Below are 18,475 nucleotides of genomic sequence, written 5' to 3'. Positions count from 1 at the left end.
GTGCATGTTAGATTCAGCTGCTAGCTTTGCAACAAGGATGATGTTGTGTTTGGACATTTGCAACAGATTTCATGTTGCAGAACTTCTGCGACAAAAATATTGTTGTGAAATGTTTTCTACAACAGAGCTAATGTTGCAAAAGTAAATTGTACTCGCCTTTATACAGGTGTTACGGAAAAAAAATTTACGACATCATTAATTTATAGAAATCGCAACAAGGAGGATATTGCAAGAAAAGGACCATCGTCGTTCGCCACGAGCTCCTGTCAAACGGTGATGAGGGAGGAGCGGCACCGCCCGTCCTTGCCATCTTGTTGCCGTTGGCAAGCGCTGGACCTCCGACCAGGTTGCCTCGCTGCCATCCTTCTCTCCAATGAGGTAGGTGCACCGCGTGCAGCTGACGGACGTGGTAGAGGTGGGCGACAAGCACCACGGGAGCGCCTGAGCCCGACCCCTGGTTGCAACGGCGCACCACGGCGGCGACCGCGCCCCACCCCCACTGCAATGCCACACCACGGTGGCCAACGGCAGACCCGTGCTCACGACAAGTTGAGATCACCCCGTTGTGCTGCTGCTGCTGCGGAACCACATGTGGTTGGGGTTGTTTCTTACTCCCTTCGTTTCAAAATATAGTGTGTCCTCGATTTCCGTTCTTCAACTTTGACCACAAATTTAACCAACGAGACCGACTATAGCGAGAGCAAAAGTTATACCAATGAATTCATATTCAAAAGAAGGTTTCAATTATATAATTTTTGCTCCCGTCGCAGTCGGTCTCGTTGGTTAAATTTATGGTCAAAGCTGAACCTCGAGAAGCGCGATCACACTATATTTTGAAACGGAGGGAGTAGGATATTTGCATCATGTGTACTAATTCTCCCTAAAAAACATTCATGCTTGTATACAGATAAGACAAAAACAAATTGATGTCAGCAAAAGATTCCATCAAAATTCAACTTAAAAATATATTTTGTAGCTTAAATCGTAGTTTTGATTGAAAAATCATTTTTACATAAAAAATCATCGCGAGGAGACCTTCGACTAAACCTCATGTTGATATGTTCTCACGACTTTTTTTGGCTAAAAAGTTACCATGTGTGTGCTATGTAAGTTATCACATCTATGATACACAAGTTATAATGTATTTACGCAAAAAATTACCAGGGGATAAAAAATGGTTTTCCAACCGTCTCCCCACATGCACATTCACGCATGCACTAGAAAACAAAAATGCTTACATCAGCGAAGATTTCACAGAAATTCAAAAAATGAAATGTTTTGCAGCTCAAACCGTCACTCAATACAATATCATTTTCACATAAAAAATTCATAGTGACGACACCTTCGAAACTAGATCCCATATTGATATGTTCTAACAACATATTTTTGTCAAATGTTACCAGTATGTTTTTCATCAACTTTTGCCCTCGGTCAAAAGTTATCGTGGTGTTTGTACATAGATTTTAAGGTATGCGGTGTGTATATTACCATGTTAATTACACATAAGTTACCGAGCTATATTTTTCAACAACCCCCTCTCAAAAGTTACAGCGATGTTTGTACATAGGTTATTAGGTCTACTGTGCGTGTATTACTATACTATTTACACATAAGTTACGGGAGTGTTTGTACCTAAGTTACCAGGTCTGCAATGAGTATGTTATCATGCTATTTAGATAAAAGTTACCAGAGGTATGTTTCCAACAACTTCTTTCCCGAGTAAAAAATTACCATGAGATTTGTATGTAACTTATTCGGTCTATGGTGCATATATTATCATGTTATTTACATATAAGTTACTGACGGTGTATTGAGTAAAAAAATCCTGGGTCAAAAAGCTACCATAGTGTTTGTACATAAGTAGGGCTAGAATTCGAGCCGAGTCGAGCCAGCTCGGCTCGACTCGCTAGAGCTCGTTTTGTTAACGAGTTAACTCGACTCGACTCGTTATTATAACGAGCTCAAATCCAAAATTGGCTCGACTCATATAACTCGCGAGCTGACTCGTTTAGCTTGTTAAGCTCGTTAAATATATGAACATAAAATCCTCAAATATTATAAAAATGATTATATATATATTAAACATATATATATATCACTAAAATAGTAATTTCCTTCTAACGCTTGAGTCTCCTAGGCGGTTGGGCCTTCAACGGCTAGGCCTTGTGTTGTGCGCCTAGGACATAGGGTGCTGAGTGGCTGATCTTTTTTTGTATTGAGAGTGGCTGATCTTTTGTACCGAGCCTAACGAGTTACATGAGTACTCGTGAGATTGGCGCGTTTAACTTGGTCTATAAACGATCTTAAACTAAAGCTTGGCTTGACTCGTTATTCTTCGAGTTCGAGTCGATTCGAGCCGAGTCACGAGCTACTCGTTTAGCTCACGAGCTTCAAGCTTTTTTTCCAGCCCTATACATAAGTCATTGACGTGCGTATATTATCATGTTATTTACACAGAACTTTCTGGCGTGTTTTTCACTATGTTTTTTCCGGAGTTAAAGTTATCATGGTGTTTGTAGCTAAGTTTTTAGATTTCTAGTCTGTATCATGATATTTACATAGAATTTATCACGGTACATTTTAGTAACTTTTTCCAAGTATAAATTCTTGAGAAATAACACATTATGCGCTAGAGACAATCTAAGAAAGGAACGAGAAAAATACAGAATTATGGTAGTAATACAAGGTCAAATATGTAGCTTTTGTGTTTTTAACAACCGTAGACATTAGTTGAGTTGGTGAAGGGGATAATCGAGGGAAAGAAATGATAGTAACAGAAATGGTTCGGAATTTAGCTTTCTTGTAATATAAAACTATATTTTAGTATGTACTCCCTCCTTCCCAAAATATAAGGTGCCAAATGACTTTTCTGGTCTTTGTTATACAACTTTGACTATGATTTTCATGTATTATATATCTACAAAATTAGTATACAGACATATGAAATAAAGTTATTTTAAAAGACAAAATACGATGATGCCATTTATACATATTTAATCCATGTACTTTCGTATACGTTAGTGGTAAAAGTCATGCATCAAAGACCGTGCAAAGTCAATCACGCCTTATATTTTAGGAAGGAGGAAGTATCTAAGAGAGCATCTATAGCCGGTGGGCGCAGCGATCGCGAGGCGTCCTCCTGGCGGGGTGGCCGGCGGCGGTCGTGGTGGCGGCGCTGCTCCTTGGCGGCAGGGCGGCGTGGTGGTGCTGGATGGCCGGCGTCGCGCCCCCGGCCTAGATCTGGGCCCGGCGGGCCCCATCTGGATCCTAGCGGGCCGGCCCCCGGCGTGGCCTCGTTGTCTGCGGCGCGGTGAGAAGGAGGAGCGGCTCGGATATGGGGCGTCGGCATCGACGGCGTGCCGGCAGCAACGCGAAGGCTAGAGCTTTACGGTCCCATGAGGGCTCGGTCGGGCCTGGTGTGCTCCTGCTATTGCGTACAGACGGCTACCGTCACTGACGGTGGAGGTGGGGTCCTCCCGCGTGCCGACGGTGCTGATTCTTCACCGCGTTGTCCTCACTTCGCGGTATCGTGGTGAGACGGCGTGGGGGCCTCATGACCGCGTTGGCGCAGGGTGGTGGTTGGATCCGGAGCGCCCGAGGTGCGGGTTGGGATCAGGGGAAAACCCTGTCGGCGTGGCCGACACCGGTGGCGTGGCGCCTGTGGGTGCCACCTGACCTTCCGGGAGGGTGTCGGGGGCTACCCTTCCTTTCGCTTCGTCGTGTACCGGGGAAAACCCTTGGCAGCAGCGTCGTCATCGTCGCGATCCTTCTTGGAGGTGTTGATAGGTGCCGGCGCTTCGGAGTCTTGGAGCCTAGTGGAAGGTCCCGATGGGCGCAGCGATCGCGAGGCTTCTTCGTTTTTGTTGATCTGCCGTTGTCGGCATTTATTTCTTTTGCTCTTTCTCTGTCGTTTCTTTTGGGCGTGACTGTGCTGCTTCCGCTCCAACATCTATCCTTGTATGATTTGGTTGGTTGCTTTGTATACAAAGCGGGGGAAAACCATTTTTTGAAAAACCGGGAGTAGAGAGCAATAGAAGGGGAGAGTACACACCATGTTCCCCGTGGCCGTCGGGGAGGCGGTCCGATGTCGTTGTTGTTGTGGTGTTCATGTCACCTCCCACTATTCCAGTGCTCCTCGTGGCGCTTTGGCTGCTCCTTGCCGCCACACAGATCCAACAGCTCCTCGCCGCTGCACATATGCATGAATGCATCAATTCCTCCTCCAGGAGCTCCTCCGGCAGTAAAAATCAAATCTTGGGCAGCGACGACACTGGAGGGAGAGGCAGCGAGATGTGACGGGAGGGGATCGAGAGATGTAGACAAGAGAGAGATGCGGGTGAGAGGGAAACGTCGGTGCGGGCGGCACGGCGGAGGCGACCGTTGGTGGGGGCGATGCGGCAGAGGCGAGCGGCGGTGCTGGCATGAGAGTGGGAGGGGAACAAGTGATGCGGGTGAGAGGGTGAGAGGGTAAAAATGGAAAACAGAAGAAGAAAAAATCATAGCGTGACGAGGTTCATACATGCGTGCCAAAAACGTCTTATAATATAAGATAGAGGGAGTAACTCATTACATTTTCTTGTGTTTATGAGCAAACACTGTCAACAAGTGTTTAAAGCTGCGCTATTGTTTTCGTTTGATCACAATGTAATTCCACGCCAACACCAAGCGCCTTGCCACGCCTAAGCAAGCGCCTTATACCGCCTAATTTTTCATTGGTGTATACTAAATTCTTTTAGGGGTTCATTTGTGTATACTATGTTTTTTAAGGGGAGTTGTGTATACTCTGTTTATCGGGTAATTTGCTTAGACTTCAATTTTAGTTGTGATTTAATCAGGATGTAGGTTAATATGGGAGTGATTTGCTCTTTTTGCGTCACCAAAGGACATATGTTTTCCTCCGGGAGGGGTGCTGAGGCGATCTCCCGATGTCGAGCCTACGAAATACTTCTTCTGGTCCTTTTTACTCTGCATATAAAATTTATATAAAATTTAAATTTTATAAAATTTGACCAACTTTATAAAAATTAATATCAACATTCACAATATTAAGTCAATATCATTAGATGCATTATGAATTTAATTTTCATATTGTATAACTATTTTTTAAGTCAGATTGTATAACTTTAATATTATAAATATTAATTATTCTATATAAATATGGTCAAACTCTATGATATTTAATTTAGACAAATATAAAAAGCACCCCTGAAGGTTGTACTACTAGTACTCCCTAGACAAGTATATTTTTGAACGGAGGAAGTACTTTTTTTTTGCATGATAACATGTGTCTCATTTATATTATAAAGAATAATGTACAAGTCACGTAAAAACCGACATGACAAAACTGAAAAGATAGCAGAACATTTCTGAGCTTGACACTAACATCCGTCACGTGCCTCCGGCACTACCACAACAGCCATCGAAGAAAAAAAAGATGAATCACCTTCTCACCCAAGCTTGACGCGACTCCATCGCTGATATGCAACTTTGTGCACCTCCAATGTGGCTTACCGAAAGTGAAGCTATTGACATTGAACGAATCAGACCGGGGTACACCCTGGACATTCCATCGAACTCCAGATCTGGCACCCCACCACGAATGAAACACCGAAGGAGGAAACCATATCTGCCATCCACGAACCACAAACCCAGCACATGCTCCGTCTTTCAGATGTCGTCGATGCATACCACAATCTGCATCCGCTCCTAGACTACCTCCCAAGCTCCGCGCCGACGCGGGAGCAAACGCCGTCGCAACGGCGGAGCCCGAGGACACACGTCCATCACGAGGATGCCGCCGCCGCCATGCCATCCTTACTTGAACAGACTGGTTTCCAAATCCATTCCCAACCATAGGACCGATAGCCTCGTCACGGAAAGATCTGAAAAATCTTTATTCAGCGCTGTCATCATCGCCGCCAAAGCAAAACGGTAAACAATCTAAAAACTTAGACTACGGGAAGAAAAAACGATCCACACGTATGGATCCGGCGACTCTCCTCACCACCGACAACCAAGGTCGCCGGCGAAGAAAAGCCGCCGGAGAACGGCGTTGGAAAATCAGCCTCCCCTGGCCGCGGCTAGGGTTCCAGCCGCCAGGACAGGAAAAACAGCGATGTACTACTAGTACTCCTCGTGCTAGTAGTCCGTTTAGAATCTCTACTCCTAATGGAGCAGTTGGTAGTCTCCGCCGGTTAATTTTCGTCTCACCTTCACTGGTTTTTTTTCGTCCTAAACAAATTTCGTAGATTAACCAGCGAAAACCAGCGAACAAAAAATCGGACGACGCCCTAGCTCCCTCCGCCCGCGGGTCGCCCGCTCCCTCGCGCCCCTGTTGCTCCCTCCTCGATCCCGATCTGGATCGAGGGGACGAGGAGCTCCTGCCTCCCCGACGGCCGACCTCCTCCTCGCCCCGCCGCTGCGTCCGGCGCCGCCACGGTCTCTGGAGCCAGGGAAGCCATGGCCTGAGCTCGGCCTCGAGGTCCCCGCCGCCGTCTCCTGCAGCTTCTGCCCCGCCGCCTCACCGCCCGAGCTCGCCGTCGCACCAACCTCGGCGCCGCGCCGCCGCCGGCTCTGGTCGCCTCCACCTCCGCGCCGTGAGGAACCCGCCACACGCGTCAAGGCGAGGCGCCTCCTGGGCTCCGTCCGTTTCCAGAGCGAGCGCCCGCGAATACCTAGCTAGCCGCCGCCGTCGTGACCGTTCCAGCCACCGCCAAGGTAAGGTGCTTTCTCCATCTCAATTTCCTTCCTTCCCCATCAAGGTTAATTTGGATCCGTCCATGTCGCCGCGCCCGCCCAAACCGCAGGCCACACTTCCTCTTCCACCTCCGCGTACTCCTGGTTGCAGCCCCAGCTCTTCACGGGCAGGGAGAGAAGGGGGGCATGATCGGCGGGGCAGAGTTCTTTCGGAAGGACAGCGTGGTGGGCAACATGGACGGATACCTCAGCTACCTGTCCCTCGAGTATGACTTCGTCTCGGACACCAATCCTGCTTGGTAAGACTTCCCGGCTCTTTCCTCCCTTCTATCCGTTTAGAAACTGAAAAGGTTGTGATGCAAATTCGATTTGTTGCTACCTGTATTCAGACTGATCTGCTATGGGTGCGGTTCCTTGTGGCAGAGTTCTTTATATTCCAATTAATTTCAAAGCAGATGATAAACTGAGATCTACTTGTCAATTTATACTGTATCTCAGATCTCATTTGTGCCTTGAATATTAGCTTCTTCACGGCAATTTCAAAGTTACATGTACCATAGCCAATCAAAATCTGCACCATATTAGTCTGATGCTTTCTTACCCGCTCATCCTGAATTAGTAGGCAGTTAGGCACTTTTCAATAGGATCAGCTTTGTTGTACAAACTCACTTGTATTTTCCATGTTATTTGCAGGGTATCTTCATTTTGGAAGCAGGAATCCTTTCCTCATAAGATGGATGAGCTGTAGGATTTGATTCTGTTCAGCTTGAATTAGTTTTTCATCATCATGTTCTTTGTATTAGGAATTCATGCCTTCCAGCTCTAATTTTTTCGCATTGTTAGTGTATGCTGGGAGTCACATTATTATGCTGCTAGCAAACAGTAGGATTGGAAGTCTTACTCTGTAGGTTAGTAATATCTTTTCCACTATACCGAGGTTCAGCAATTTAATTCGTATTAAGGTCACACAAGCAGTTTGGTTTTCAGATTTGTCTTGACAAACATATTTGGTTCAGCAATTTAATTCATATTAAAGTCACACAAGCAGTTTGGTTTTTAGATTTGTCTTGACAAACATATTTTGCAGATTATCCTCACATATGAAATTGATTTCTGCAAGTTCCTTTCACTTCTTATTTATTTCTTCACTTGGTTATGATGTACTGCTATTCGTTTTCATGATGATTCATGCGTTTTGTAGTTTTCACTGACAGAATCTTGTCTTGAAACAAGATTGGTTCCCATTGTTACAGTGAAGTAGCTACCAAGCAGCGAGGCCATCGAGTGACACGAGACCGCGGGACGGCGTGAGAAGAAGCAGGGGGTGTCTGGCGGGATGGAGAAGACCACAGGGAAGTGTGGCGATGGAGTGCAATCCCGAAGAAGAAGAACATTGCAAAGAAAGACCCTGGCCAAGTGCCACCCAATTCTCTTTCACCGACCCATCTAATGGCCATCAATTCAATTGGTCCAAGCTGTTGTGTTGACCTTCCCATTGATCCACTACATCCTCGCTCAGCTGGTTCTGCTATGTTTCTTCTCCATGGCATTGCTGGTTGCCGGCGTGCCTGACATCGCGCCTTATGTGACGTGACATGATGCTCCTCTACGTGTTCTTCTCACCCCGGTTTCCATGAGGAGAGATGTTGTTCTGTGGTTCTGTAGTTCTACTCCATAGCAATGATGGAGTCACCTCCATATGGATAGCAATTATCTCGGGATCATGGTGAGGTTACTAACTCGACCCTTTGTTTGGCTCTGTTCGTGTGGATCTATTCATGTGCATCTGTAAACTTTATTTAGGTACAAGTATTGTTCTAGCACTTGTGTTTATTATTTTTGTAAAAATAAGATTTATTGATCTCATTAAATTGAGGTTTTATGTTCACATGAAATTCTAACTGAATTTGCTATTCAGCTGACAATTCCAACAATTTTTTGTATTGTATTTGCATGTAGAGAGCTGTCTACGCAACGGCCAGGGGGCATATGCTTCTCCTAGCACTAAGACCTCCATCCTATTTGAGCCAGAATGGCTTTGGTGCCCTCTCTCGCTCATGGTGAGGCCGTGCATGCTTGCCATGTTGTGGCTACGAAATCTCAGACTGAGTCGCTTCGGTCGGGCACTATTCAGGTACAACTCACTTTCCTCCACCATTGTTGGTTGCTGTGCATCACAGGCTTGACGAAATTTCATTGATGGTGTCGATCTTGCTCTTGCTAGACCCTCCTTGTTATAAATCATTATTGGATTCTAGCTAGGGCCTTAGGAATTGATAATTTCTTGATTGTATCGCTGAAAATGTAGTTCTTACAAGATTCTCATTGCCAAATTGTTATGGCAGGACAGGACAGACCCAGTGCATAGAAGCTCCCAAATTGTTATGGCAGCATGAGTGAAAATATGTTCCTTTTAAATGCTTAGATTCTATAGACCTCTGATGTATATCCTAAATTACTGTATTGTGTGCTTTTGTAAAATAAACTGTATTGATTCAATTTATATATTTAGTACAATGGTTTTGCTCACATCACAAATATCTAACAACAAGAGTGATTACTGAAAGCATAAAATATATTTCAATTTCTAGGCCGCTACATTATTTTGAAACATGAGCTTTTTTAAAACTGAGTGTTTGACGTAGCTTGTTGTTATTGTCAAAATGAAATAGCGAGTATATATTTGTTGCTTTTTGTTTAGGAAAGTGAAAAAAACAAGATGCCGTTTGTATGCCAGGAATGGCATATGTGAACGACTCAAGTGGTAGTTTTTAGGGTAGGGGCAAGGGGCATTTTTTATAAACTGCCATGGCAGTTCTTTAATTTAGTGCAATTTTTTGAGAAACAGCCATCCACAGGATCTTGATTGTGCGGTTCTGTGTGTGTTCACTGGGACCTCATCACCAGCGAACGTTCGCCGGGTATTGTTCAACATGGCTCTAATGATTCAATCAAATTTCATTGCAAAGTATACTGGACCAGGCTTTCCTTCTTTCTAATGCGGTGTTAGTTGGCATTAAGTTGTGAAATCCAAATCCATACATTTACAGTTCTTGTTGTTCTAATTACACAAGTATTTTCACTTTTTTTTGTTAACTAATCTTCACACCGAACACCATCTCAGTAACCAGACCTGATATAGTACTTAGTTTTGGCATTATACACAACAACTTTGACATTGATAATTTCCTCATATATTTAGTAGGACAATAAACTTGTCTAGCATTTCATTATGAGTTGCAGGCTCTGAAAATAAATGTATGTGCCCCCTAAATGATTAAACGTGTGGTTTTGGAATTATGCATGCTGACATGCATTGGCAATCATTATTCAACAGTATTCCTTTTCACTGAAATATAACCATGTAATGCTTACGATTTAATCTGGTTATCTAGACAACTAAATGGGTTAATGTTATGCTTAGTATCTTTTGGCATATGTAATGCATGGAAGGAAACCAGTGTCTTTTGATAGGGATTTCTGGAGGTAACACGCCTCTGACTGTATGCACTGAATTTCAGATGCTCTGTTTAGAAGATGTCTTCTTCAGTAGTACTACATATTTTTATGATTTCCTGTAACTTGCTGATATGGCACTGGTTTGCCGCATGGTGTGCTACAACTACACTCCAGGGGAATATTTGTTCAGAATCTTCAGTCTTGTAATTTTCTCCTTGATGACAATGACCATGCTGTGCTGGGGGATTTGGGATTCCATCCTTGCTGTTTGGACTTCCGCTGCCAAATCCAGATCTTATCCAAAGACTTGGGACTCCAAATTACATGCCCCAGAACATTGGCGACCAAACATCAGAGGCCCAATTAGTTACGAGACTGACTCGTTGGGGTTTCGCTTGGAGCATTCTTGAGATGTTCAGTGGCGTTCAGACTTGGTGTGCCAAATCACCAGATGAGATTTATCAGTCAGTTGTCCTGAAGAAAGAGAAACCGATGTTCCTGTACAATTTACCTACGGAGGTCGCTAATGTCCTCTCTGGCTGCTATGAGTATGAATTTCGGGATCACTCCTTGATGTTAGATATCTTACAGTCATTTGAAATGTAACATGCTAAAACTCTGTTTCTGCTTCTGCCTTGTTAACTTACATAATTTGGTTAAACTGCCATGGATGGGTGATTTTACCATATTTCATTTTCATATTTGCTTATATTATATTGTACAAACTACTAAGCATTATTGAAGTTTGTCACATGAAAGCATGGAACTGCTTTCTTAGCTGTGTCGTTTATAGTCATATATGGTCAATGCAGGTTTATTTTCCTCCAGAGTTTACTTTTACTATGTCCTGGTACTGGTTTTCTCTGCAGGTTTCTCTACATTAGCTTTGTGTATTCAATTTTTTTGTTCCTGACAAGAAGTGCATTGCACATGCACACTTATATGAACAAGCCTTACATGATTTGCTCTTTTACTGATGGACTGAGGAGGTCAGAGATGTATAACAGCCGTATTGATCCAAATGACAAGTACGGCAGTGCTAACCTGCTTACCTAGAATTTTACCACATCCTAAGACTTGCAAATCTGTATAATAGGAATGGCTAGCTGTTTTCTGGTCTACAACCGTGACATCTGGTGGCATCTCTCACCATGTCTGCACATAGTGTTTAGTCATGATTCTTGCATACTGTCGAGACTCGAGAAGGGCGTGACATTTTTTCCTGAACTGATTTCTAATTTTTTTTTGCTTACCGGTTGAGCTCGGTTTCAACTCTTACCTGAGTAGTTGATAGGAAAGCCTGATGCAGGTGTATGGAAATTATGCAATTCCATGAGGTTTGGAGTTGTCCAGTATACTACTGAGGCCTACATATTTTGCTGATGCAGGTTGGAGGTGACACATGAACGCTGGCAACGCAAAATAGCAGATATAAAATAACTGCAGCTCAGGCCATGTAGTTCTACAACAACCAAGGAAGAAGTCCGTTTTTTAAGCCGACCTTGGCCAAGCATTTAAGCTTATATGGTTGCTCTCTATTTTTCAGAGGTGCGTGTACTGAGGACGCCCATGATTTAGGGCCAAAAATCTAGACAAAGTGACAAAACTTTGTACGAGACTTACTTGAAGCCAAGGAGGTCAGGGGAGGAGGACAACAAGGCTGGGGAGCGGAGGCGGAGACCGACGGGGAAGAGAATGATCAAGCATGTAAATCTAGAGCACAAGCTCGTGATTTATCAAGGGAGTGGCGCTGCCGCCGGATTAGAAAATCATATCTCACGTTAAGGTGTTTTTGTCTTTTGTTTCTGTACAAATTTGGTGCAGGCAAGTTTTTGATGATATATATAAGATGACTAGCATTATCTTTTTATTGAGTGCATGTTCTGGTAGCATTATCTACTTAGAAAAAATTGCTATATGCGTGTAGTGAATAATATCTGTAGGCGGTTTCCCACCTTGTCCCTTGCTAACTGTCATGCCGGTGTTGAAAGCTGGCTCACTTAGAACGGGAGTCAGTGGACTTTGTGATCAAAGTGAGGGTTGAGAGTGAGCACAGGTTGGGGTTGGGATTTGCAACAGGAGCAACACAGGTACTATGGATTATGGTCACTTCTATAAGTACTCTCAACAATGCTAGAAGCACTACTCCATGATTACAGCAGCACAATTACTATGATATAAAGTAAGATTAAAATGTAGCTGACCAATGTAGGCTCAGGAAGAAGTTTTTATTATACTTACTTAAATATCGTGTGAATGAAGCTAAAAACACCATTTTCTAATATTGTGTGAGAATTGCGTAAACACAACAACAAGGAACAATAGATATTAATTTGTAATAGAATTTTAATTGGATCATCGCTCTATATGTATACATTGTTAATTTATCTCTTTTATCAATTTTACAAGTGAATTGGACTTCAATAAATACCCCGATTGTGCCCGTGCTATCTTGTCTCTGCATGCAAAATTGGACATGCGTTGTGTTTACATAATTTTAGCAAAATATTTTCGTAACACGTGACAAAGCACCAACATTCCCGTACTATCTTATCTCTATATGTGAATTTACATCCATTATGTTTATACAACTCAACAAAAAAAATTTAAAAGCCCGTGGCAACGCACGGACGTTCTACTAGTACATATACATTGCTACGTTATAAACGGAGGCGATACGCGCGCGTTGAGGGCATAGGCGTAGCTTCCCTCTCCCTTCCCCTCGTCTCTCCCGCCGGACGACCATCATCTGTACTGTACAGAAAGGTCCACTCCGACCTCTTGACGGGGCCGCCTTCAACCCCGTCCGGTCATGCCTCGCCGCCGCGCTCGTGCGACAAGTCGTTCCGACAGTCGCTATGTCGGTGCCGGCGCTGACGGGGGTGGACGACTCCCCGCCGACGTGGACGGGATAGCTCGGCGCGTAGCAGATGTATACGCGGACGGCACCCGCTCCGGCGTCCAGACGAGGCCCCACGATCGGCGGCAGCCTCCACGGTATGAACTTCATAGCTTCGCCCCTCTCTCGCTTCTTTGTTTTGTAAGTCATTGTACTGTACCTGAATCAAATTTGGCCAAATTCTAGCACCTCGTCTTCACTTGAGTTACCACATGTACATCAAAGTAATGTGCAATCCTCCGCTATCATATCTTAATCATGATCCACCACTAGCTTTCTACTGCTCGTGCCTGCTACTCTGCTATGCAGCTGGCTGCCATATTAAGTAGATGGTTGGTTCATTGATAAATAAGGTATTCCTCAACTGATCGAGCTTGTGTTCCGCTTCAGACGTGAGCAAGCGGCATCTGCAAGAACGTCTATTCCCCACCCTCAAATCTCCTGTTCCATGGAGAAAACCCGGGCTTCCCGCAATCTGTCGCTGCCTCCACGGTATGCGTCTCTGTTCCATTGTTTCTAGTTTATCCATGATAATACGGATTATTCAATCTCTGAAGATTAAAAAAATTTGTCTACTGACCTTCTGACAATGTTCCACTTCAGGTGCGAGTACCCTTATCGTGACGTGCCAAACAACAAAAACACTTCCTCTTCCTCCACGAAGGCGGAGGCGGTAACTCGTGACATCTCGCCAATGTCACGGCAATCGACTCCACCTGTTTTTGCTCGTAATCCTTCTGGTTGGCATATACAGTTTTTCATCAGAATAGATGTTGCGGGCTCATTCCACACGTATCCTCGTCTGGGTGGGCCATTCCAGAGCTTGCAGGAAGCTGAGAATGCTATCGTTAGCCATCTTGATGACCTGCGCTCTCCAATAATGTAAATTTTCTCTACTTTTACATGGATTGCTGCATGTCAGAAATTACAGTGTACTAACATGTAGAATGCTCTGACCTGAACTAGGTGCACAGATGGGCTTTCGCATGCGGAGATTGGAGTAAGACACGAGCTTTACTGGCTTGATGGCACAAGGAAGAACTCTTCCAAAGGAAATCCGGACCGTAGGAATATCAGCCTTTTGGTTCAAGCTTTACTGGACAAGTACAATGAGGATCGAAAGTCCTATTCTGAGCTCGAGCTCAGATGGACCTGTTATCCCAGCCATCGTCTGGCGCTAAGATTCGCATCAGGAGATGTATTTTACTGCGTATTCTGAGTAGTATGAGATGCTTTTCCACAGACTAGGGCCCACTCACCGACCGCATTTATTGAGACGTCCATCATCCAGCACTAGCCGGCTCAGATGGACACTAGCGTCGTGGTCCACGGCTCAACCGTTACACACCGAACGGTGGATTTCAGCAAATATTTTTTAATATATACATGCACTGCATCGACCGCACACACCCTTGCTCTGGAAGATTCACTTTTCTTCCTCGCAGCCTCAGGAAGTGCTGCCACCCATCCCTTGCCCTGGCTACCTCGACAAGGTGGTCACCTTCGCCTCGCGCGCCGGAGCTTGCTTCTACAAATGCGTCAGGAAAGATGTAAGTGCCCATCTGCCATGAAGAACAATCTTTTGGAGCTTGGATCCCCACTCCATGCAGGCTGAGCTATGCGGGTTCATTAGATCCACGGACACGTACCTGCCGGAGCTGACTCGTGCAGGGCTGACGCAGCCGTACGTGCTGCAACCCCCCTTTGCTATGCACCCGTTGGCTCCCCTTCAGCAGAGATACAGGCGAGACCACAACTTCGACCATGGCAGCCAGGCGGAGATTCAGCCAGCACATGTGCGCATGCAGCCACAGGTGCAGCAGCCGAGCCTCCCCCGTGTCGCGCCTCCACGCTGCTCCGCCGACAGCCAGCGCATGACGCTGCTCTTGGCCGGAACCAACTTCATCCTCGTCCTGCCAGCTAATCCAACCCTAGTCCTGCATGACAAATCAGCAAACTGATTACACATCCTGACCGAGACTGTTTGTTTGTAGTGGAGCACATATACTTAACACATTTCTTTCATCATACTTCTGCACAATCATGGAAATTTCAAAACATACTCGGAAAACATTACAATTAAACCTATTTTTTGGGCAAAAATGACTCCTGAAAAGCTCACCGGATATTCTTCACACAAAACGTAACTATCACTAGTGCCTAATCATAACTTGAACAAATATTTTTTGTACAAACACTTGATCTCTGGCTATGGTGATCGGTCACAACTTTATGTATTTTGCATAGTGCTACAGGGCCTAAATTTAGATGAAACACACTCGCTGCTGTCTAGCCGCTACATACATTCAGGAAAAGTGGAAAACCCATGCCTTCGAACTAGTTTTGTCTTAGTAAGTTTAGAAATTTCCAAAATCAGCAGCACTAATTTATATGGTCAATTACTTCGAACTTCTGTTCATAATAAGCATCAATTTATAAAATCCAAGGGGCCCTACAGATTGCAATAAGCTGAATATTAACCGTTGACATTTCGAAAATTCAGCAGCACTAGTTTCCTAAAATTCAGCAGGAGTAGTCTGTCATATTAAACCTACACATTCTGAAATTCAGCAGCAGTAGTTGTCCTCCCGTAGTCCTAGTCAATTTCTTAAAATCCAAGGCTAAGGGTTTTACCTTCAAAAGCATGCACAAATTCATGAAAACCTGGGGACAAGCCAACATTTGAAACTAAACCAGACATGCCAAGCTGGAACACAGTTCGACTTATTACATTACCTAGCCACTGGCCAAAATGCAGAGTTACGAAAAGCATGTCAACACCTAAAAATTAACCATGGTCTAGATTACGCCGAAGCTAAAACATGTCACCTACAGGCATATGCCTCAATAGCAAATAAGATAACTGAAAAGACTTCATGAGCCCATCAGCTCCTACCCAGTGCATTCCCCAAACTGCATTCTACTTGCCAGCCTTAGTTCCATTTCTTTATTTATTACAATTATTTTGCTGGTGCCCCTCAAACTGCATTCTACTTGCAAGCCACAGTTCTTACATTTGGCAGGCTTCTGAGGTTGCTTAGGGACATCACCACATCAGGGCATGTAGTTTGCTTATGCCCTTGTTTTCAGCATATCATGCAAAACCTAGTCCTCTTGCTTAGACCTTTCATATGGAGCCTTCTCCGTACTTGTCGTTGGCCATCCCATATCTTTCTTTTTCGCTGGAGCCAGCAGTCCTTCCAACCTGCTGCTTGTCCTCGAAACCGAATCATTGTTAGCTAAAACAGCAGTAGCTGCTTTGACGTTCATGTTTTGTTCCGCCGAAACCAGCTCCATGGGGGTCTGATTCACCACAGCCCCCCTGTCTGCCAGTCTATCCTCGAGGCCAAGACCATCCCTAACTTCTGTATAGGGTAATATCACTGTCAAATTCGACTTGAACAACTCCATTAATCGATTGTAGGCTTCAAAACTAGTGTCGCCCAGCCTGACTAGTTCCATTGCGTGCATGTACATCGTGAAGTTTCTGTACGAAAAAGGGTTGTTCTGCATACTGTCCTTCTGATATTGCATCAGATGAGGTGGCAGAATGTCGCGAGCATCCCTCGTCCATGTCTTCACTATATGCTTAGCTGGTATTTTTTAGCCCTAATGAAACCAAGCATGTCTTCATTATGTGCACGCTTTTCATGAGCTTCTCAGATAAAAATTGTACTCCACTGTATCTGATTTACTAACAACAAATCAGTGAGAGCATCACCAGAAGCCTCGCCCAAGGAGTCGAATGTAATGCCGAGAACAGGTGTGATCACATTTTCAGCCAGTTTCTCTGCAAAACATCTGACAGCCTTGTCGAATGCACTGATTCGATTTGGGCATGGTGTCCTGCTTGGTGCAGCAGCACCAAGCCTCAGTCTGCGAACACCAGGCAGTAGGCATGATTTACCCAAATGCATTGTACCAACTGCTCTGAATCCACAAAGCTATAGCTGACTGATTTCTTTTCTGCAATCCAATTTTCTATAATAAAATCTTTGCATCTCTCATATCAAATGGTTTCATTTTAATACAGTTTGCTAACTACTCTGAACCCATACATCTCTAGCTGCCTGATTTCCATCTGTGATCACATAATTAAGCTTTTCATTATCTGACTATCAATAATTAGAATGCAGTGTACTTACTCCTCTGAACTCAGCAAACTGCAGCTGCCTGATTTCTTTACCGCACTCAATTTTTCTTTACTAAAATCTTTGCATCTCGCATATCAATGAGTTACAACTGAATGCAGTGCACAAACTACTCTGTTTTACTGAAATCTTTCCTTATCTGATGACATAAGGAAGTTTTTTCTCATCTGAATTTCAACTACGTGAATGCAATGGAGTTAACCCACTGAACCCGGTAAATTACAGCTGCCTGATTTCATTAGGGCTACCAATTTTCCTCCACTAATTTCTTTGCATCTCTCGTATCAGGAGGGTTCAGCTAAATGCATTGTACTAAATACTCTGAATCTAGAAAGATATAGCTGCCTGATTTCTTTACTGATGTCAATTTTTCTTTACTAAAATCTTTGCATCTCTGATGACATACGGAAGCTTTTCCACTGACCTCTTATTCCATCCGGGCGCCTGGGGATTCGTCTTCCCCTCGGGCGTCGGAGGGGAGCTATCCCTTCTGCCCGCTGCGGCCTCCGCCCCTGATATGTGCTTTGCCGCTGTCCGCCGCCCTGTGATGCTGCCGCACAGCATGCTCCGCCACCACTTCGCCATCGGCAACCAGAGGGACAGGCACCAGGCTCTCTTCTATCTCCTCAAGCACAGCAGATCTAAACCAAGGGAAAAAACAAATCGCTGTCAACAAGCTGACCCAGACGCCCGAAAAATGCAGACAACCTCGCGCGGCGAAGAAAGGATCGATGTACCTGCCGATCGGCTGCATCAAGAACTCCATGTTGGATCGCCGCTGCCGCTCCTGACCTTTATCTCCCAGTCGTCGCCTTCAAATCGTCAGTCGCTTTGCAAGAGAAGACGGCTGGACTCTGGATTCAACTCGACTCGTGCGGCGAGACGGTAAAGCGAATTTCCTGATCCACGGATCAGACGGCGGCTCTGATTCTGATCCATGGAACACCTCCCCGGTGGCAAACTGCCGTCCTCCCCAGCGTTAAATCTGGCCCACTGGACACCGCTGCCGGGGACGTATTTCGGAACAGTACCCGATTTCTGGATGACCACCGACGCTAGGATAAATTAATGGCACACATCTAGAGGGGCTAACCAACGACGTGGATAACGAACTCATTTGAGCTCGCGCTCAATTACTCCACGTCCAATGAGGATCACCATTTTTGAGGGGTTTGCTCTCTCTCCCTCCTACCCACCCTCACTCTCTATCGTTTTCTTAATTGTTTTATATTCATGTACTAATTGTTGATACAATCCATGCCTTCTTTTC

At 44.7% G+C, this 18,475-nt stretch overlaps 2 long non-coding RNA genes across 8 annotated transcripts; one reads left to right on the top strand and one right to left on the bottom strand.

Moving 5' to 3' along the window:
• The first annotated feature begins 6,286 nt into the window (after positions 1-6,286).
• LOC119284624 lies at positions 6,287-12,044 on the top strand. Of its 7 annotated transcripts, none has more exons than XR_005139119.1 (6): positions 6,287-6,717; positions 6,807-6,995; positions 7,390-8,422; positions 8,656-8,830; positions 10,330-11,183; positions 11,544-12,044. It is a non-coding gene; the product is annotated as an uncharacterized LOC119284624 (long non-coding RNA). The 7 variants fall into 7 exon arrangements; XR_005139122.1 differs by having other exon boundaries at positions 6,289-6,717; positions 7,390-7,440; positions 7,540-8,422; positions 10,330-12,044; XR_005139123.1 differs by having other exon boundaries at positions 6,290-6,717; positions 7,390-7,604; positions 7,930-8,422; positions 10,330-12,044.
• Positions 12,045-14,123: 2,079 nt separating this feature from the next.
• LOC119288537 lies at positions 14,124-18,273 on the bottom strand. Its single transcript, XR_005141210.1, has 4 exons — positions 17,943-18,273; positions 17,630-17,846; positions 14,704-14,991; positions 14,124-14,582 (listed from the first exon to the last, which is right to left on the bottom strand). It is a non-coding gene; the product is annotated as an uncharacterized LOC119288537 (long non-coding RNA).
• Positions 18,274-18,475: the final 202 nt, after the last annotated feature.

This window comes from Triticum dicoccoides, chromosome 4A (genome assembly GCF_002162155.2).
Source record: "Triticum dicoccoides isolate Atlit2015 ecotype Zavitan chromosome 4A, WEW_v2.0, whole genome shotgun sequence".
NCBI lineage: Eukaryota > Viridiplantae > Streptophyta > Magnoliopsida > Poales > Poaceae > Triticum > Triticum dicoccoides.
The sequence above is the reverse complement of the archived record's forward strand: the minus strand, read 5'-3'. Positions and strand labels throughout refer to the sequence as shown.